Raw genomic sequence first — 22,448 nt, 5'->3', positions numbered from 1 at the left:
GAAATTTAGATTGGGATTAACATTAGATATTATTTTCTTTTCTGACTCTTAATTTTATGTAAATTATCATAGAAGTGAAGTTCTTTCATAATTAATGTTTGTCAGTAGTAGCGGGCTTGGACTGTTTTTTTCCTCTCAGGTTCACTCCTGCCAATAAGGAGGCTCTTCTTCCTAGAACCACACATATAGGGTAAGCTGATATCTCCAAATCCAAATCCAATTTCCACCAGCCTATCACTCAGTCCTAATGAAATTCAGAATTCTTGTTGGATAGAAATATGTCATAATTTTCTGGCTTGACAAATTTATTTATCTCCAGAAAAGCAAACAACTTTCAATACCTAGAAAGACATCCACCATAAGTTTCCACTTACTTTAACTGTTTTGCTGCATTTCTGATCGTGAAATAGAGTACATGCAAATATTTATTGGAATATTAAGGAGACTTGAGGCACAGTGCCCCATGTATAGTAAAAACTACAAAAAGTGTATTTTTAAGTAGGTGCAATAATTATGAAGTAGATTTAAAATAATGTAATGCCCTGTTTTAGTGAGAAAAAAAATAGACTTAGATCAATTAATTAAACTTCAAAAGTAGATAAATTGGGAATGAAAATCCCATCTTGCGGTATCTTTTGAAGTTTAAGTAAAATAATTTGTCTTTAGTGTCTAATGTATTAGCAATACTATGTTCCGTTTTTCCAACATAAGGCCATTGTCTCTTTTTAGTCATTAGTTTGACTTGTCCTCTGCCCCCCCCCTCCGTCTCTCAATATGTATATCTAGATCTAGATGTCTACAGCCAATATCTGTTGAGAAAAAGAGAGGGAGAGAGAGAATAAAGTCAAATAAGTGGAAAAAATGTGTGTGTAATTAATCAATAAACACTTCTTGATAGTAAATCAAGCCATAAGAAAAAATGTGATCCTTATCTAAGGTATGTATATTTCATTGGGGGCAGTGGGGCATTTACAAATGGAATGATATTTCCAGGCATTAAATAATGAGTTGCAGGTCAGAGTCATATAATTTCTCAAGGTTTTTTTGAGGTCGATGTTATTCAGTGCACACTAGGGATTGATATGCACTTTATTCACAGAAACAGTGCCAAAGTAGTTTCTGATATTTGTCATCATTTAACATTTCCTTTTATTATGATGATAATTAATGGTCACTAACTTCAATTCCTGGAAGCATAAGAAATTAAGTTAGAAGGGTGCTTTGGGGTCAACTTGTCCACTACATTCATTTTCCAATAAAGAAAGTTAAATAACTTCCTTTATTTAATTTCAAAATAGCTGAGAATTAAGGTCAAAGACTTATAAAACTCCATAACTCCCACATCCATTGCTTTGCTTCTATTATTCTATAATTCTTGTTTTCCTCAACTTTATTCCTCATTACTTTTTCTTTCATTTCCTCCTCTCATACTTTTTTTCCCAACTCACTACAGTGCTGTTTTCTGAATCTGGAGTAGCCTGATTGTAGCTACAAATGTATTTCTCAAGACGCTGTGTTCCTATTTTTCTCTACTAATGCCATATTAATAGTGATTCCATACAGAGGCATTAAAAAAATTCTATATGTGTTTATTCATATAGCATTTTAACAATTGTTTGAGTAAATAGGAGTCCAATTTCCAATTAACAATTATATAAAATATAGAATAACTAGACATAAACTAATCTTGAGCAGAATGCTATCGATTTCTTTTCAGTACCTCTAGATATTACAATCCTGGTTGTATTAGTCAACTGATATTTAAATTATTTTATATATTTCTAATTAAAAAAAACACAATATTTATATTTAAAGTTAATAAAGGGCTTATTTAAAAATAAAATTTGTATAGTAAGATATAAAATTATAATAAATCTGATTTGAAAATAAACATTGATGTTAACATACCATTAAAATATCTTTGAATATAAATATATTTCATAATATTAAGATTGTATAATAGTTTTATGGTTATAACTGCTGTTCATCTTTGTTAATATGGATCAGGGAATCTTGGACAGAAGAATCTATTCTACCTATCAGGGATTTAGGTAAATTTGTAACACACCTTCCAGTTTGACTTATGAGAACATAGAGACAACCACAAGATTTCAATGAATTAAGGGTGTCTTTTTCCATATGATCATGAGTGTCCCCTTAGCTGTGTGTAAGCAACCCATTTCAATTCCATCCTAACCACCTAATGGCCAAATTCAACCCTCTTACTGGTTTTTACAAAAGTCTACTAATTAATATAGTTAAAAAATATTATCAAGTGGCATTCTTACTGCATTACTGTTAAAGGATCATATCACATAAATTAGTCCATGGCTCTCTGACTTGTAAACCCCATAAGATTGTGCCTCCTTTCTATTACCTTCTGTCAGCTCCCTAATGTCCATGCCTATGCTTGGGATTCTTTTATTATTAGCTTTTTCTAAGTTAGTTTATGAATTAGTTTTAGCAAAAGTATTAAATATCACAATAAATAGAATTCTGGTACCAAGCACTAGGAGTATAATATTTTCACCATTACCTTATAGAAAAGTCTGGCATGAATCCTTTAAACAGATTGCAATGACTAGTCAGAGTTATTTTCTACCATGAGTGAAATCATATGGTATTTGTTTCTCTGATTGACTTATTTCACTTAGCATACTACATTCTAGCTCTATCCACACCATTGCAAATAATAAGACCTCATTCTTTTAGATGACAGAATAATATTCCATTGTATGTATGTATACCACATCTTCTTTATCCATTTATCAATCGATGGATATTTGGACTCTCTCCATATTTTGGCTATTGTTGATAATGCTGCTATAAACATTGGGGTGCACATACCCCTTCGAATCTGTATTTTTGTATCCTTTGGGTAAATACCTATAGTGCAATTGCTGTATCATGGGGTAGTTCTAGTTTCAGTTTTTTAAGGAACCTCCATATTATTCTCCACAGTGGCTATACCAGTTTGCATTCCCACCAACAGTGCAAGAGGGTTCCCCTTTCTCTGCATCCTCACCGCCACCTGCTATCTCTCCTCTTGTGTTTTAATTTTAGCCATTCTGACAGGCGTGACATGATGGTATCTCATTGGGGTTTTGATTTGTATTTCCCTGATGATGTTGAGCATGCTTTTATGTATCTGTTAGCCATATGGTTGTCTTCTTTTTTGAATGTTTATTTATTTATTTTGAGAGTTAGAGAGTGGGCCTGTGCACATGCACGCTCTTGTGTGAGTGGGGGAGGGGCAGAGACAGAGGGAGAGAGAGAGAATCCCAAGCAGGCTCCTACTGGTACAGAGCCCATTTCTTAACTGGGCTATTTGCTTTTGGGGTGTAGAGTTTGGTAAATGCTTTAAAAAAATTTTTTTTTAATGTTCATTTATTTTTGAGAGAGAGACTGAGCAGGAGCGGGGGAGGGCAGAGAGAGAGGGAGACATAGCCTCCGAAGCAGGCTCCAGGCTCCGAGCTGTCAGCACAGAGCCCGACGCGGGGCTCGAACCCACAAACCGTGAGATCATGACCTGAGCCCAAGTCGGACGCTTAACCGACTGAGCCACCCAGGCACCCGGAGTCTGGTAAATTCTTTATCAGATATGTCATTTGCAAACATCTCCCAATCAGTGGTCTGCCTTTTAGTTTTGCTGAGTGTTTCCTTTGCTGTGCGGAACTGTTTTATCTTGATGAAGTTCCAATAGGTCATGTTTGCTTTTGTTTCCCTTGCCTTCAGCAACATGTCTAGGAAGAAGTTGTTCTGGCTGAGGTCAAAGTGGTTGCTGTCTGTTTTCTCCTCTAGGATTTTTTCTAAATTTATTTATTTATTTTAAGAGAGACAGAGAGAGAGTGGGAGGGGCAGAGAGAGAGAGAGAGAGAGAGAGAGAGAGAATCCCAAGCAGGTTCCGCACTGCCAGCGCCGAGCCTGACATGGGGCCAGAACTCACGAACCATGATATCGTGATTTAGGTCATAAATGAGAGTTAGATGCTTAACTGACTGAGCCACCCAAGCACCCCTCTCCACTAGGATTATGATGGTTTCCTGTTTCACATTTAGGTCTTTCATCCCAATATGAATGGGGAAACACAAGAGGACACTATTGCTTCACTGTATTGGAAAACTACATTATGAATATCCTAGGCATTTTACCTTATTTATTTTCACATTCTTTAGGGTAAATGTCAAAAGCAGCAGAGACCTAAAGGATTTTATCAGTGAGGAACTGGTAGGAAATGATGACATATTCAAGTTAGATCCTTTGAGGATAGTTGTAAAAAAGAGACTATTGTAAAAGTGCCTTCGGGGTGCCTGGGTGGCTCAGTCGGTTAAGCATCAGACTCTTCATTTCAGCTCAGGTCATGATCCAAAGATTGTGAGATTGAGCCCTGTGTCGGGCTCTGCAATGAAAGCTGGAACCTGCTGGGGATTCTCTCTCTCCCTCTGTCTCTGCCCTCCCCCACTCTCTTTCTGTCTCAAAAATAAAAAAAGAATAAATGTCTTTTAAAAAGTTCCCTCAGGATATAGGGAAACTACCATATGAAATAGTGCAATAGGAATTGTGCTCCCTTGCCACTGCTAGGCCCACAGAGTGAGGGGGATTTGTGGCTTCCAGAACCTGAAGACTCAGGAAGTTCTGTGGAGAGGGCCATCTGACAGGTACTCTTCAGCACCTGTCAGTGGATGCAAACAGATGTGACATGGTGGAACCAGTTCCGCATAGCTTACCACCCTCCTACTGTCTCTTGCAGGGGCTCTCTCTTAGCAGCAACCACTCAAAGCCCAAAGGCAAAAAATGCTTACTGAAACAGCCTAGGCAGGTTAGCCTCCCTGGGCCCTAGGCGGGTGAATAAGAATAGAGTGGGCCTAGCAAGGCAAACAAAAGATATCCAATGCAATGCCTAAATTGTGGTGGAAAGAGGCAGTGTAGCTTCTCTACCTGGGGGTAATTCCTTGTCTATCCAAAGCTTTCATTTTTGCTAATACCAGAAATAGCTTTCCCTGATTAAGTTCACAAAAATTCGTGTAATTTCTTCATACAAACTGCAATGACATGAAATATTTTATCTGTGCCTGAAAATAAAATAAAAACTTTCCCATCAATGTCATCGACTCCTTTTTTTTAATCAATTATCATCCAAATTGTGTGTTTTCTGATTCTTTGTCTATCTCACAGCCATTAAATCCCAATATATCCAAAATAAACTACCTCTCTAGGAACATCTGTGTCTTCCTTAGTACAACCTACTCACCATCACCCATGCATTAGCCCCAAATATCAATAAACATAAACATTATTCCTAATCTCTCTCTCTCCCATGTACACTACTTTACCAATTGGCAAACTATTTACCTTGTAATTCTATTTCAAATATGTTAATCCTTTATATCACAAACAAAATCAATTTAGTAGTGTCCACCGTCTTCACTTCGCTGGAATACAGCAACAGCATCTAAACTCTTGCACTTTCTGTTGGTTTTTTCTTTCTTCAAACCAATTTTAAGTTCTCCAGACAGAGCTGCATATCATGCTACATTTGTTTTTTGAATCATTCCATTTTTATCTTTTGAATTTAGAGGAGAGACAAGAATCTTCCTTAACTCTGTCGTCCTTTCCTTCATAGTCTCTCATCTTTGTGTCTCTTATCGCAGTCTTCTCATACATTCTTCTTGTAGCAGATTTTCTAGCAGATGTTTTAATGTAGCATGTCCTTTCTTAGATCCTAGAGTTCTGACATGTTCCTTCTTTCTGGAGCCACTCCCCTGTTTGCTCCTTCTGCTTAACTCATACCCATTTCAAGTTTCCTTGGAGAGGTTTTCCTTGCAGTTTAGGTTGGGCTAGATCACCTGTAGGCATACCCAGCACATGTAGGTATACCATCATAAAATAAAATATATTTTTATTCCTTTTTTTATTTTTATAGTTATTCTTTAACTAACTGTGAACTATATGAGATCAGAAATCATGACTGCCTGGGGCTCCTGGGTAGTTCAGTTGGTTAAGCATCTGACTTCAGCTTAGGTCACAATCCCATGGCTCATGAGTTTGAGCACTGAGTTGAGCTCTGTGCTGACAGTTCAGAGCCTGGAGCCTACTTCATATTCTGTGTCTCCCTCTCTCTCTGCCCCTCTCCTGCTTGCACTCTGTCTCTTTCCCTCAAAAATAAATAAACATTAAAAAAATTCCTAACTGCCTGTTTAACACCCAAAAGTCCTACTAGACAGGTTGAAATTTTGTTATATGTTGTGCATTCAATGAAAATAACTGAGTATGTATATTTAAACACTTTATCATTGAAGTATTATAAAATAGCTTTAGAACTAAAGATTTCTTTTTAAGTAACAATGAATAACAGATTTCTTAATATAAGTGTATTAAACCTACCACATATTACTAAGTGATATGTACCTATCTTCATATATTTATATTAAGATCAAAGATCAGTTTTCTTGATATAAAAGAAATCCTGTCAGTTTCATTCTTAATTATTATGTATTTACATCACTAATAGAATGGTTTCTGTGTTTTTCATGTAATCAGCTTAAAGCACCATTAAAAAAAACCATCCCTTTCCTAAACAGTTAATGATCACAAAGGATATGGAGGTGTATGTGTGTGTGTGTTAGAATGAAGTGTTTTAGTAGATGAAATTTAGAGTTACAGAGGTCTCATTTTAAAACCAAATATGCCCATTAATTTATTCAATGAATAATATATACTTTTAAGAGCTTATTATTATATCCAATATTGTTTCAGGTACTTTAGATCTCCTAGTCACTCCTCTGTACCCTGTGAGATGGTTACTAAGGTTTCTTTTCCCTTTCTTTTTTTATTATATTTTCCCTTTTTTATTTCATTATTGAGAAAACTAGAGTTTGGAGATAAAATATTAACCTTCCCATGGTCATACGTATAATAAATGACATGTTTCAGGGATGGCAATAACTCTGTTGAATATCAAATCCTATGCTCTTAATTTATTTACATACTTTTCTGACACAAAGTAGAATTTTCAACATAAATTATTTCAAGGGGAGGAAAAATTCTATATTCCTAGGAACAGCCAGGGTTTTAAAACTTAAAATATCAATCATTTTAGGCTAAGCATCATTGTAAAATTTGGCTAAATTGGGACATTATTTTAAGTTTTAATATTGATAAATATTTCTGTACAGTAATTTAGGCAAGAAGAATGGGGATCTTTAAACACTGTAAATTTATGAACATATTGAGCAAGATAATCTTTGGACCCCTTATTGATAACTCAGAACAGCAAGAGAATTGTGATATAAACATCTAATATCCAATAAATATCTACTAAAGAGGAATTAACAATATCTGTTGAATGACATTTGATGTGTATAACATCTCTACAGATAGTAAAACATTCTCTTCAAATGAAAGAAATGAGTTCTAGAACATTTAAACAAATTTCTCAGATTTGATCCTCAGAGTATGATTCCAAAATTTACTTCTTTTTCGTTACACTGGGCATCTTCACACAAAGTTGGTAGAGATAATCATAGGAAAGCATTATTTTACAATCTAGCCTAAACAATATTAAATAACAAATACTATGTAAATAGCAGTTATGTTTGTCAATAATTAATTATGTGACCTCTAATAATTTCCTTTAGTTCCAACATCCATATCTAAGAAATGAGGAATCTGGCTGTATTAGAAATTCTATTCTTGCTTGAATGCTGTAGTTTATAAGCCATCTAAATAATTAGGAGTGATCAGTGACAATGGATATTTAGCTTATATATGGATGAAGACTAAATTCCAACTTCCAGTTTAAGAACAAACATTCTATAAATGTTACTACTGCTTTCTATTCCTTGATTATCTTTCTTATTCTGATTTCATTATTTTCTACTTTGCTCTCCTGTGCTCTACCAACTTCTGACAGCTGTAATGTCACCATGTCATTATTTTTTTACCTCCAGTCAGAAATCATTTCCCTCAAAACCTGTTGTAAACTCTATATGGTAAGAACTTGACATTCTAATTTATCTAAATGTTGACATTAGTATGTGTTGATAGGGGTCCAAAAGTGCCTCTATTATAGCAATCAATCAGCAAGTAAATGATGTTGCCAAGAGATCCACCATTCAATAATCAATCCATCAAATGTTACTAGATATCCTCTACATCTTTCTTGGAATTAATTACAGTTATTTTACTTAGAGAAACTACCTATTAGTTTCATAACATGCATGGAATTTAAAAGACTTTAAAGTAGGGGCGCCTGGATGGCTCAGTCAGTTAAGCATCCAACTTCAGCTCAGGTCATGATCTCATGGTTTGTGAGTTCGAGCCCCGCATCAGGCTCTGTGCTGACAGCTCGGAGCCTGAAGCCTGCTTTGGATCTTGTGTCTCCCTCTCTCTGTTCCTCCCCCACTCACACTCTGTCTCTTTCCCTCTCTCAAAAATAAATAAAGATTAAAAAAATTAAAAAAAAAGACTTTAAAGTAAACATATTCTTCACAGAGAATTGGTGAAATATATTTAATGATGGAAGGAAAATATTTTTACTTACCTTACAGACAACTAATTGTTAATTACATCATTATATATGCCTAATCATTATTACTTTTTTCAGAAGATGAATTAAATTTAGATTGCATGGCCCATACTTACTTTATTTATTTTTTTTTTTTTTATTGGGGTTGCTGGATTTTTTTTTTTTTCCTGAAATTTATTGACAAATTGGTTTCCATACAACACCCAGTGCTCATCCCAAAAGGTGCCCTCCTCAATACCCATCACCCACCCTCTCCTCCCTCCCATCCCCCATCAACCCTCAGTTTGTTCTCAGTTTTTAACAGTCTCTTATGCTTTGGCTCTCTCCCATTCTAACCTCTTTTTTTTTTTTTTCCTTCCCCTCCCCCATGGGTTCCTGTTAAGTTTCTCAGGATCCACATAAGAGTGAGACCATATGGTATCTGTCTTTCTCTGTATGGCTTATTTCACTTAGCATCACACTCTCCAGTTCCATCCAAGTTGCTACAAAAGGCCATATTTCATTTTTTCTCATTGCCATGTAATATTCCATTGTGTATATAAACCACAATTTCTTTATCCATTCATCAGTTGATGGACATTTAGGCTCTTTCCATAATTTGGCTATTGTTGAGAGTGCTGCTATGAACATTGGGGTACAAGTGGCCCTATGCATCAGTGCTCCTGTATCCCTTGGATAAATTCCTAGCAGTGCTATTGCTGGGTCATAGGGTAGGTCTATTTTTAATTTTCTGAGGAACCTCCACACTGCTTTCCAGAGCGGCTGCACCAATTTGCATTCCCACCAACAGTGCAAGAGGGTTCCCGTTTCTCCACATCCTCTCCAGCATCTATAGTCTCCTGATTTGTTCATTTTGGCCACTCTGACTGGCGTGAGGTGATACCTGAGTGTGGTTTTGATTTGTATTTCCCTGATAAGGAGCGACGCTGAACATCTTTTCATGTGCCTGTTGGCCATCCGGATGTCTTCTTTAGAGAAGTGTCTATTCATGTTTTCTGCCCATTTCTTCACTGGGTTATTTGTTTTTCGGGTGTGGAGTTTGGTGAGCTCTTTATAGATTTTGGAGACTAGCCCTTTGTCCGATATGTCATTTGCGAATATCTTTTCCCATTCCGTTGGTTGCCTTTTAGTTTTGTTGGTTGTTTCCTTTGCTGTGCAGAAGCTTTTTATCTTCATAAGGTCCCAGTAATTCACTTTTGCTTTTAATTCCCTTGCCTTTGGGGATGTGTCGAGTAAGAGATTGCTACGGCTGAGGTCAGAGAGGTCTTTTCCTGCTTTCTCCTCTAAGGTTTTGATGGTTTCCTGTCTCACATTTAGGTCCTTTATCCATTTTGAGTTTATTTTTGTGAATGGTGTGAGAAAGTGGTCTAGTTTCAACCTTCTGCATGTTGCTGTCCAGTTCTCCCAGCACCATTTGTTAAAGAGGCTGTCTTTTTTCCATTGGATGTTCTTTCCTGCTTTGTCAAAGATGAGTTGGCCATACGTTTGTGGGTCTAGTTCTGGGGTTTCTATTCTATTCCATTGGTCTATGTGTCTGTTTTGGTGCCAATACCATGCTGTCTTGATGATGACAGCTTTGTAGTAGAGGCTAAAGTCTGGGATTGTGATGCCTCCTGCTTTGGTCTTCTTCTTCAAAATTCCTTTGGCTATTCGGGGCCTTTTGTGGTTCCATATGAATTTTAGGATTGCTTGTTCTAGTTTCGAGAAGAATGCTGGTGCAATTTTGATTGGGATTGCATTGAATGTGTAGATAGCTTTGGGTAGTATTGACATTTTGACAATATTTATTTTTCCAATCCATGAGCAGGGAATGTCTTTCCATTTCTTTAAATCTTCTTCAATTTCCTTCAGAAGCTTTCTATAGTTTTCAGCATACAGATCCTTTACATCTTTGGTTAGATTTATTCCTAGGTATTTTATGCTTCTTGGTGCAATTGTGAATGGGATCAGTTTCTTTATTTGTCTTTCTGTTGCTTCATTGTTAGTGTATAAGAATGCAACTGATTTCTGTACATTGATTTTGTATCCTGCAACTTTGCTGAATTCCTGTATCAGTTCTAGCAGACTTTTGGTGGAGTCTATCGGATTTTCCATGTATAATATCATGTCATCTGCAAAAAGCGAAAGCTTGACTTCATCTTTGCCAATTTGGATGCCTTTGATTTCCTTTTGTTGTCTGATTGCTGATGATAGAACTTCCAGCACTATGTTAAACAGCAGCGGTGAGAGTGGGCATCCTTGTCGTGTTCCTGATCTCAGGGAAAAAGCTCTCAGTTTTTCCCCGTTGAGGATGATGTTAGCTGTGGGCTTTTCATAAATGGCTTTTATGATCTTTAAGTATGTTCCTTCTATCCCGACTTTCTCAAGGGTTTTTATTAAGAAAGGGTGCTGGATTTTGTCGAAGGCCTTTTCTGCATCGATTGACAGGATCATATGGTTCTTCTCTCTTTTTTTGTTAATGTGATGTATCACGTTGATTGATTTGCGAATGTTGAACCAGCCCTGCATCCCAGGAATGAATCCCACTTGATCATGGTGAATAATTCTTTTTATATGCCGTTGAATTCGATTTGCTAGTATCTTATTGAGAATTTTTGCATCCATATTCATCAGGGATATTGGCCTGTAGTTCTCTTTTTTTACTGGGTCTCTGTCTGGTTTAGGAATCAAAGTAATACTGGCTTCATAGAATGAGTCTGGAAGTTTTCCTTCCCTTTCTATTTCTTGGAATAGCTTGAGAAGGATAGGTATTATCTCTGCTTTAAACGTCTGGTAGAACTCCCCTGGGAAGCCATCTGGTCCTGGACTCTTATTTGTTGGGAGATTTTTGATAACCGATTCAATTTCTTCGCTGGTTATGGGTCTGTTCAAGCTTTCTATTTCCTCCTGATTGAGTTTTGGAAGCGTGTGGGTGTTCAGGAATTCGTCCATTTCTTCCAGGTTGTCCAATTTGTTGGCATATAAGTTTTCATAGTATTCCCTGATAATTGTTTGTATCTCTGAGGGATTGGTTGTAATAATTCCATTTTCATTCATGATTTTATCTATTTGGGTCATCTCCCTTTTCTTTTTGAGAAGCCTGGCTAGAGGTTTGTCAATTTTGTTTATTTTTTCAAAAAACCAACTCTTGGTTTCGTTGATCTGCTCTACAGTTTTTTTAGTTTCTATATTGTTTATTTCTGCTCTGATCTTTATTATTTCTCTTCTTCTGCTGGGCTTAGGCTGCCTTTGCTGTTCTGCTTCTAGTTCCTTTAGGTGTGCTGTTAGATTTTGTATTTGGGATTTTTCTTGTTTCTTGAGATAGGCCTGGATTGCAATGTATTTTCCTCTCAGGACTGCCTTTGCTGCGTCCCAAAGCGTTTGGATTGTTGTATTTTCATTTTCGTTTGTCTCCATATATTTTTTAATTTCTTCTCTAATTGCCTGGTTGACCCACTCATTCGTTAGTAGGGTGTTCTTTAACCTCCATGCTTTTGGAGGTTTTCCAGACTTTTTCCTGTGGTTGATTTCAAGCTTCATGGCATTGTGGTCTGAAAGTAAGCATGGTATAATTTCAATTCTTGTAAACTTATGAAGGGCTGTTTTGTGACCCAGTATATGATCTATCTTGGAGAATGTTCCATGTGCACTCGAGAAGAAAGTATATTCTGTTGCTTTGGGATGCAGAGTTCTAAATAGATCTGTCAAGTCCATCTGATCCAATGTCTCATTCAGGGCCCTTGTTTCTTTATTGACCATGTGTCTAGATGATCTATCCATTTCTGTAAGTGGGGTGTTAAAGTCCCCTGCAATTACCACATTCTTATCGATAAAGTTGCTTATGTTTATGAGTAATTGTTTTATATATTTGGGGGCTCCGGTATTCGGCACAAAGACATTTATAATTGTTAGCTCTTCCTGATGGATAGACCCTGTAACTATTATATAATGTCCTTCTTCGTCTCTTGTTACAGCCTTTAATTTAAAGTCTAGTTTGTCTGATAGAAGTATGGCTACTCCAGCTTTCTTTTGGCTTCCAGTCGCATGGTAAATAGTTCTCCATCCCCTCACTCTCAATCTAAAGGTGTCCTCAGGTCTAAAATGAGTCTCTTGTAGACAGCAAATAGATGGGTCTTGTTTTTTTATCCATTCTGATACCCTATGTCTTTTGGTTGGCGCATTTAATCCATTTACATTCAGTGTTATTATAGAAAGATACGGGTTTAGAGTCATTGTGATGTCTGTATGTTTTATGCTTGTAGTGATGTCTCTAGGACTTTGTCTCACAGGGTCCCCCTTAGGATCTCTTGTAGGGCTGGTTTAGTGGTGACAAATTCCTTCAGTTTTTGTTTGTTTGGGAAGACCTTTATCTCTCCTTCTATTCTAAATGACAGACTTGCTGGATAAAGGATTCTTGGCTGCATATTTTTTCTGTCTAGCACCCTGAAAATCTCTTGCCAATTCTTTCTGGCCTGCCAAGTTTCAAAAGAGAGATCAGTCACGAGTCTTATAGGTCTCCCTTTATATGTGAGGGCACGTTTACCCCTTGCTGCTTTCAGAATCTTCTCTTTATCCTTGTATTTTGCCAGTTTCACTATGATATGTCGTGCAGAAGATCGATTCAAGTTACGTCTGAAGGGAGTTCTCTGTGCCTCTTGGATTTCAATGCCTTTTTCCTTCCCCAGTTCAGGGAAGTTCTCAGCTATGATTTCTTCAAGTACCCCTTCAGCACCTTTCCCTCTCTCTTCCTCCTCTGGGATACCAATTATGCGTATATTATTTCTTTTTAGTGTATCACTTAATTCTCTAATTTTCCCCTCATACTCCTGGATTTTTTTATCTCTCTTTTTCTCAGCTTCCTCTTTTTCCATAACTTTATCTTCTAGTTCACCTATTCTCTCCTCTGCCTCTTCAAGCCGAGCTGTGGTGGTTTCCATTTTGTTATGCATTTCGTTTAAAGCGTTTTTCAGCTCCTCGTGACTGTTCCTTAGTCCCTTGATCTCTGTAGCAAGAGATTCTCTGCTGTCCTGTATACTGTTTTCAAGCCCAGCGATTAATTTTATGACTATTATTCTAAATTCACTTTCTGTTATATTATTTAAGTCCTTTTTGATCAGCTCATTAGCTGTTGTTATTTCCTGGAGATTCTTCTGAGGGGAGTTCTTCCGCTTGGTCATTTTGGATAGTCCCTGGCGTGGTGAAGACCTGCAGGGCACTTCCCCTGTGCTGTGGTGTATACCTGGAGTTGGTGGGCGGGGCCGCAGTCAGACCTGATGTCTGCCCCCAGCCCACCGCTGGGGCCACAGTCAGACTGGTGTGTGCCTTCTCTTCCCCTCTCCTAGGGGCTGGATTCACTGTGGGGTGGTGTGGCTCGTCTGGGCTACTTGCACCCTGCCAGGCTTGTGATGCTGGGGATCTGGCGTATTAGCTGGGGTGGGTAGGCAAGGTGCTCGGGGGCAGGAGGGGCAGGCTTAGCTCGCTTCTCCTTAGGTGATCCACTTCAGGAGGGGCCCTGTGGCAGCGGGAGGGAGTCAGATCCGCTGCCGGAGGTTTGGCTCCGCAGAAGCGCAGAGTTGGGTGTTTGCGCGGAGCGAGCAAGTTCCCTGGCAGGAACCGGTTCCCTTTGGGATTTCGGCTGGGGGATGGGCGGGGGATATGGCGCTGGCGAGCGCCTTTGTTCCCCACCAAACTGAGCTCTGTTGTCAGGGGGCTCAGCAGCTCTCCCTCCCTTTGTCCTCCAGCCTTCCCGCTTTCCGAGCAGAGCTGTTAATTTCTGACCTCCCAGACGCTAAGTCGCGCTTGCTGTCGGAACACAGTCCGCCCGGCCCCTCCGCTTTTGCAAGCCCGACTCGGGGGCTCTGCTTGGCCGGCGAGCCGCCCCTCCGCCCCGGCTCCCTCCCGCCAGTCCGTGGAGCGCGCACCGCCTCGCCGCCCTTCCTACCCTCTTCCGTGGGTCTCTCGTCTGCGTTTGGCTCCGGCGACTCTGTTCTGCTAATCCTCTGGCGGTTTTCTGGGTTATTTAGGCAGGTGTAGATGGAATCTAAGTGGTCAGCAGGACGTGCGGTGAGCCCAGCGTCCTCCTAAGCCGCCATCTTGCCGCAACCGGGCCCCATACTTACTTTAAATGTATGTATTCAAAGTCTACTTAACTCTCACTATATAAATATAAACCTTTTAACTATTATTTACTGAAATAAAATCAAATATTTGATTTTTGTTTAATATTTAATCATTTACAAGTTTGAATCAAAACTAACAGATTATATCTAAGCTTTGATTGCAGACATTGAAAGCAGATTTTTTTGTGTGTTCCTTACTATGAATGTGAACATGTTAAGTTATTATGAAATAGCTACGTGATGAAGAATGATAAAAATAAATGACTTAGTATTTTTTGTGAAAACTAGTGCTTTTCCTTTCTCCTCATTAATGATATATGATAACTTAAGAGAACCTTATTTTATAAACATACCTCAGTTTTGCCTTAAAAAATTCATAACTAAGTTTTTTGGAGCTTTGTTACTATGGAAATTTGCCTCTTTTGCAAATTCTAAGTCATTCCATATACAGCTATTTATCACATTTCATATGAAAATGAAGCAGAATTAATAGTATTTTGTAGTGTCAGACACAAACTGAACACATTTTCACTCTATCATTCAGTATTGTATAGACATGTGCATGCTACTTTCTGAAACCATCTATTATTTTTAAATGCTATCAATGTACATTTTAGAATAGCCAGAGGTATTTTCCGTATTTTCTTAGATGCTGGTTTTTCTTTTTTTTAAACAGGAAGTAAACACGGAAAATTGAATTAAGTTGACATATAAAAGTACAGATGAGGAGTAGATTGGACTCTCTTATTCTTTGAACCCATTTGTTTTTACTGTAGCAGATTAACCTCATTCAGAGAGATTCTTATTTATGTTTAGGTACTGAGGTATTAGGAGAAGACTCTTGTTTTGCTCATTAGGGTGTGTGTGTATGTGTGTGTGTTTTAAGAAATGAAAAAACAGTTTTATATCAATCCTTGTTGCCATTAAAGAGGTTTAACATTCATCCATCAGAGTCAACAAAGTGTCTATCAGTCTCTATGAAAATATCTGGAATACACTTTTAAGAAACACACACATATACACAATAAAGTCTGCCTTATATGGACCTTAATTTCACTCAAGAGCAGTGAGGAAACATGGAAATAGTTGATAAACACGAAGAGGACAAATCTTATATAATATGTAGAAGGTAATACATGGTGCAGTGAAAAATTAATCAAAAAGTGGGATGGGTAGTATGGGAGACACTTTTAAAAGGATTGTTAGGAAAATCTCACTGTTCTCTAATATTAGCCTGATGGTGGTGAAGATGAATATAATAGAATTCATTAAGCAAACATCAATTCCAGAAAGAAAAAAAAAAGACCCAAGGCAAAAGCCCTGGAAATTTCAAGGATCAGCAAGATTACACAAGACTAGAACAGACTGAACAAGAAAAAGTGTGAGAACTGAGAACAGATGGGGTCTTAGGGCTGTTACATAGGTTGTTATAGCATTTATTCTGAAGGTACTGAATTGGGAAGCAGAGCAAGCATTGTCTATAAAAATTTCAAATTATATACCATGAAAATAGGAACCAAGAATAGTATTATGAAGATCAATAAGAAAGTCATTATATACCAGATGGCAGACAGTGAAGAACTGAATCATTGTGGTATTGGTAAAGGGGGGGAAGTGAGAAGGGATCAGAAAAGGGTGAAAGTCTGAGCCATAAGAGATGAGCAGATCATCTTGGCATCATGTGATGACTGCCATAAACAGATATCTTGGGCATAATATGATTTGTGACACAAACTAATGATGGGCTTTAGAGGGAGTGGGGAATGAAACCAAGTGCTTGGAAAATAAAAATTAAAATTACTTCCTGCATTATTGTGAAGTCAGTTTACAGTGATTTGCACTTAAGTTGCTTGAAACACAACTTTGTTTATTGCAAATATCTTAGAACCAAATTTCATTCTGTTTTATTTTTACTGAAGAAAAGGGAGTAAAGCACTACTGTTGAAGAGATCAAGTTTTGATCTTATTCAAAGTAGTTTATTGTTGAGGCTGAGTCCTAGAAAGAAGCTTAATAGACTCAAAAGCTAATTTTGAAGGTAATGTTATTTTAGAAATTTAGTAGATTTGTTATTTCATCTCATTGTATTAACATCATTTCAAAATCATTTAAAAGTGGAAAAAGTAATCGTTCATTGATTTCCACTGATTATAAATGATGCATTTACTCTTAATATAATTTATCAGCTTTCATTATGATTAATATTTCTAAAGCTATTTATTTTATGTGTAAGTACCAAATAAATCATTCACAAAGGTGTTCCTGTTAACTAAAAACCTAGAAACTAAATAAATTTGCATAATTTTTAATCTGTAGCAAAACAAATTGCTGAGAGTTGGGATATAAACTCAAATAAATTATATACTGTGTTAAATATTACAGTTAACTAATCACTCATGAAATGATCCATTGGTTACATTGTATACATTTGCAGTAAGATATCACCTGACATTAAACCCATGCATTACTAATTTCTAACTCTCACTTGGAATTTGTAAAAACATGATGAAGCTTAAGCATTTCTTATTTAAATATAAACTCTAAAATTAGTACAATAACAATTTTAGAAATGATAACTACTTTGAGTCAATTTTTTGCAATTTTAATTCATTAGTATATTAATTATTCTATCAATCATACAAGTTTTGATGGTTTGTCTATTTCGAGTTACTTTTTCTAGGATTTTAGATCTGTCTTTGGCCATTTTTTAAAGGCTGTGTGATGTAAAATGTAAATACTATTGTCAAGAAATATTTGTTTTCATTTTTTCCATATGTCCTACACACTTAACTGAAATTCTTAGGGAATATAAAGGCTTTAAGTTAAATCACACGGAATTTTGATCTTAGGTAAATAGGAAACATGGTGTAATGTAAAGTCTGATGGTGATATTTATTACAAAACATCTCAATATTCAGTTCTCACAACATTTGCAAAACAAAAATGATATGTAAATTGGCATATTTGTGTGTGTGTGTGTGTGTGTGTATTTAATTTTATTTGTTCCTACAGGCACATAGAATCGTTGTCTCAGGTAATCATCTTCTTTAGCAAAACACTCTTAGCTACGAACATCAATAGAAATATTTTTTAATTAATGTGTGTAAACTTTTTAAATATTTTCATACCAAATGAACAATGGTGGACCCTTTCTTTACTTAGATATATGTATTCACTAACTGGGAGAACTGGAAGGATTTATGAAACAAATGAAATTAGAATACCTTTAATTAAATGTACTTACTAACCATTTACCAAGCTATATGATCCCGAAGCTATATGATCAACTAGGCTAAACTGTAATCTTCATATGCTGCTTTGTTTCAGTTTATAATCCCTGGGCTACTTATATCTTACATCCAACACACCACATGAATGTAAAAGAATATGTGGCCACATTTACTTACTCTTTTTAACGCTAAGAAATATCACCAGGTAGGTTCAATTGTTCACCAGCATGTAACCTGTCAAAGTAATGTGATATCTCACCTACCTTGTCCTATTAGTATCTTATTGTACTTAAATTCATCAAAAAAGAAACAGTTTCTGTTAAGCTTAGTGGAATTAATTTTCTGCATATAAACTAATTAATAGATTTGATCAATGTTTTTTTATCACTATGAACATATTAAGTAAGTAGATTAAATCAAGGCATATACCAAAATTGAGAATATTATAAGATCTAACCACTTACTTTTTAACTGTAGAAAAGAATAATTTGGCAAAGAGAAAAAAATATTTGAGAAGAGTACAGAGTGTATATATTTATAACTCCCATCAAAATAAAATATTTTTAAGTATTTATTTATTTATTGTTAATTTTTTAAAATGTTTTTATTTTATTTTTGAAAGGGAGAGAGTATGAGTGGGGGAGGAGCGGAGAGAGAGGGAGACATAGAATCCGAAGCAGGATCCAGGCTCTGAGCTGTCAGCACAGAGCCTGATATTGGACTTGAACCACGAACCACAGGATCTGACCTGAGCTAAGATCGGGATGCTTATTTGACTTTGCCTTTGCCTTTGACTTTCAGGCGCGCTTGAAATATTTAATTTAAAAAGCCAAAAAGTATACTCAATCATTAATAACATTTACATTTTCTTTGGAACAATATATATAAATTAATATGTATTTTCCATTCGATTTGACTTGTTTAAAATTTTTGAATATTTCATGGGATTTCTGATAACTATTTTTTTTTTAATTTTCCATCTCTGTAATTTAATGTAACTTTTTTTTTAATGAAATTTATTGACAAATTGGTTTCCATACAACACCCAGTGCTCATCCCAAAAGGTGCCCTCCTCAATACCCATCACCCACCCTCTCCTCCCTCCCACCCCCATCAACCCTCAGTTTGTTCTCAGTTTTTAACAGTCTCTTATGCTTTGGCTCTCTCCCATTCTAACCTCTTTTTTTTTTTTTCCTTCCCCTCCCCCATGGGTTCCTGTTAAGTTTCTCAGGATCCACATAAGAGTGAAACCATATGGTATCTGTCTTTCTCTGTATGGCTTATTTCACTTAGCCTCACACTCTCCAGTTCCATCCATGTTGCTACAAAAGGCCATATTTCATTTTTTCTCATTGCCACGTAGTACTCCATTGTGTATATAAACCACAATTTCTTTATCCATTCATCAGTTGATGGACATTTAGGCTCTTTCCATAATTTGGCTATTGTTGAGAGTGCTGCTATGAACATTGGGGTACAAGTGGCCCTATGCATCAGTACTCCTGTATCCCTTGGATAAATTCCTAGCAGTGCTATTGCTGGGTCATAGGGTAGGTCTATTTTTAATTTTCTGAGGAACCTCCACACTGCTTTCCAGAGCGGCTGCACCAATTTGCATTCCCACCAACAGTGCAAGAGGGTTCCCGTTTCTCCACATCCTCTCCAGCATCTATAGTCTCCTGATTTGTTCATTTTGGCCACTCTGACTGGCGTGAGGTGATACCTGAGTGTGGTTTTGATTTGTATTTCCCTGATAAGGAGCGATGCTGAGCATCTTTTCATGTGCCTGTTGGCCATCCGGATATCTTCTTTAGAGAAGTGTCTATTCATGTTTTCTGCCCATTTCTTCACTGGGTTATTTGTTTTTCGGGTGTGGAGTTTGGTGAGCTCTTTATAGATTTTGGAGACTAGCCCTTTGTCCGATATGTCATTTGCGAATATCTTTTCCCATTCCGTTGGGTGCCTTTTAGTTTTGTTGGTTGTTTCCTTGGCTGTGCAGAAGCTTTTTATCTTCATAAGGTCCCAGTAATTCACTTTTGCTTTTAATTCCCTTGCCTTTGGGGATGTGTCGAGTAAGAGATTGCTACGGCTGAGGTCAGAGAGGTCTTTTCCTGCTTTCTCCTCTAAGGTTTTGATGGTTTCCTGTCTCACATTGAGGTCCTTTATCCATTTTGAGTTTATTTTTGTGAATGGTGTGAGAAAGTGGTCTAGTTTCAACCTTCTGCATGTTGCTGTCCAGTTCTCCCAGCACCATTTGTTAAAGAGGCTGTCTTTTTTCCATTGGATGTTCTTTCCTGCTTTGTCAAAGATGAGTTGGCCATACGTTTGTGGGTCTAGTTCTGGGGTTTCTATTCTATTCCATTGGTCTATGTGTCTGTTTTTGTGCCATCTGATAACTATTTTTTAAAAATCTCCAGGTTTACATCATTTTCTTCTTATGTTAGGGTGTATTGTAGAAAAATATTTTTAAATACTGTGTAATCAATTTGAATAACCTAGTAAGCTGACCACTCAGATGTTTAAATAAATGAATACATATATGTTGTGCTTACTGTGACTGATGATCTAGAAATTTTGAATTTAATAAGCCCACTGGGTTAAATTCTGAGTTTGATAGATTCTAAAGAAGAGATAATATATTTAACTTATTTATTCTATCACATAATTCAGTCTCTACTTTCTCCCTAACATCACATGAAAAATAAAATTATGCATAAGAGACAAAAATAAATTTGACTATTAAGTTTTATTAACATATATTCCACTTAAGTTTTCTCAAAAATTTTTCAACATGATAAGATCCTCCTACTCGGCAGTAATCAAGGAAAAACAAACAGTGAAAGAAAATTTCACATTTGCTAATTTGCCTGAGAAAAATAACTAAATTAAAAACATCTATTGATGACTGGGATGAATTATCTCAGAAAAATGGTAGAAGTGAAATAATATAATTTTCTCTGAAAAAACATGTTGGCAGTATATTCACTTCTAGAAATCTATCTTACCATGATAGGATAGGAAATTCTTATCACAGTAGTGTTAGTAGGAGCAAAATCTAGGGACAGGGGTCTCTGGGTAGCTTAAGGTTAAGTTTATGACTCTTGTTTGCAGCTCAGGTCATGATCTCACTGTTTATTAGTTTGAGCTCCACATCAGGCTCTGCACTGACAGTGTGGAGCCTACTTGGGATTCTCTCTCTCTCCCTCTCTCCCTACCCCTCCTTGTGCTCTTTCAAGAAAAAAAAATGGAATAAATAAACTTAAAACTCTAGGGGCATAATACTAGTAGAGTAGGTAAACAAGTTATTTTACATCCATACTGTGGATTGTTATATAAATCTGCCAAAAAAATAAAGGCAGGGGTGATTTAAAGCTATTCCATTTCACTTATGGAAATTTTCAATAGGTATTGTTGAGAGAGAAGATCTTTACAAAGGAAGAAATTGTGTGATACCACACTGTACACATAAAAGTTAGGTTGAAATGGATAATAGACCTAAAAGTAGGATTTAAAATGATAAAATTTCTAGAATAAAACAGAAATAAAAGAGAATATAAAATGTGCTCTTAAGTTAGGCAAAGATTTATTAGATGTAAAGCAAAGAATTATCCATTACAAATTGATACATTGGATCAAAATTGAAACTTTTTCTCTTTGAAAGACAACATTATCAATATTAAAAGATTACTCACAGATTTGGAGATTGTATTTGCAAATTATACATCTGATAAATTTATCTTGGAAAAAAAATCTTCGGTTCAAGAAACCCAATTTTAAAAAAAATCAAAATTTTGAATAGACACTTTACCCATAATTACATACATATGACAAACATATAAGCAAACTAGAAGTTCAACATCATTAGTTTTATGAAAACGAAAACCTCAATTACATAACACCACACACCCACTAAAATGAGTATATTCAAAAAGAATGATAATATTATGTGTTGGAGAGATACAGAGAAATTAGTGTCCTCCTACATCATGGTAAAAATGTAAAATGGTAAAACACTGTGGCAAAAAGCTTGCAATTTTTAAAAGACTAAGAATAAAACTTAGAAATTCAACTAGCAAGTATATACTTAAGAGAAAAAAAATCCTTACCTCCATATGATGACTTATATATGTGTGTCCATAATTGCATTATTCATGATATCTCAAGACTGGAAACATTGCAAATGTCCATCAAATGGTGAATAGATTTTTTTAAATGTTGTATACACACAGCAATTAATGTTCAAAACTAATAGGAAATAAATGAGTAGCATGTGCAATAAGATGGAATCCCCACAAGTACTATATGAATACATTTATATTTTTAAAATCCACAAAAGACAAGATTACAGAGACAGAAAGTAAGCAAGTGGTTTTGAGGGGGGGGCATATAAATGGGCAAGGAATAGACTGCAAATCGCCATGCGGAAATTTTGTGTGGGGTTTAAGTATTCTTAGACTGGATTGTGATGATGATTTCCCAATTGTATAAATTTACTAAAATTTACTGAGCTATGTAACATTTTTTTTTTCAAAAAATGTTTTAGCATTTATTTATTTTTTGAGAGGCAGAGAGAGACAGTATGAGCAGGCAAAGGA

This window comes from Prionailurus bengalensis, chromosome A1 (assembly GCF_016509475.1).
Source record: "Prionailurus bengalensis isolate Pbe53 chromosome A1, Fcat_Pben_1.1_paternal_pri, whole genome shotgun sequence".
NCBI classification, from domain to species: Eukaryota; Metazoa; Chordata; class Mammalia; order Carnivora; family Felidae; genus Prionailurus; species Prionailurus bengalensis.
This window is presented reverse-complemented; position numbering follows the sequence as displayed.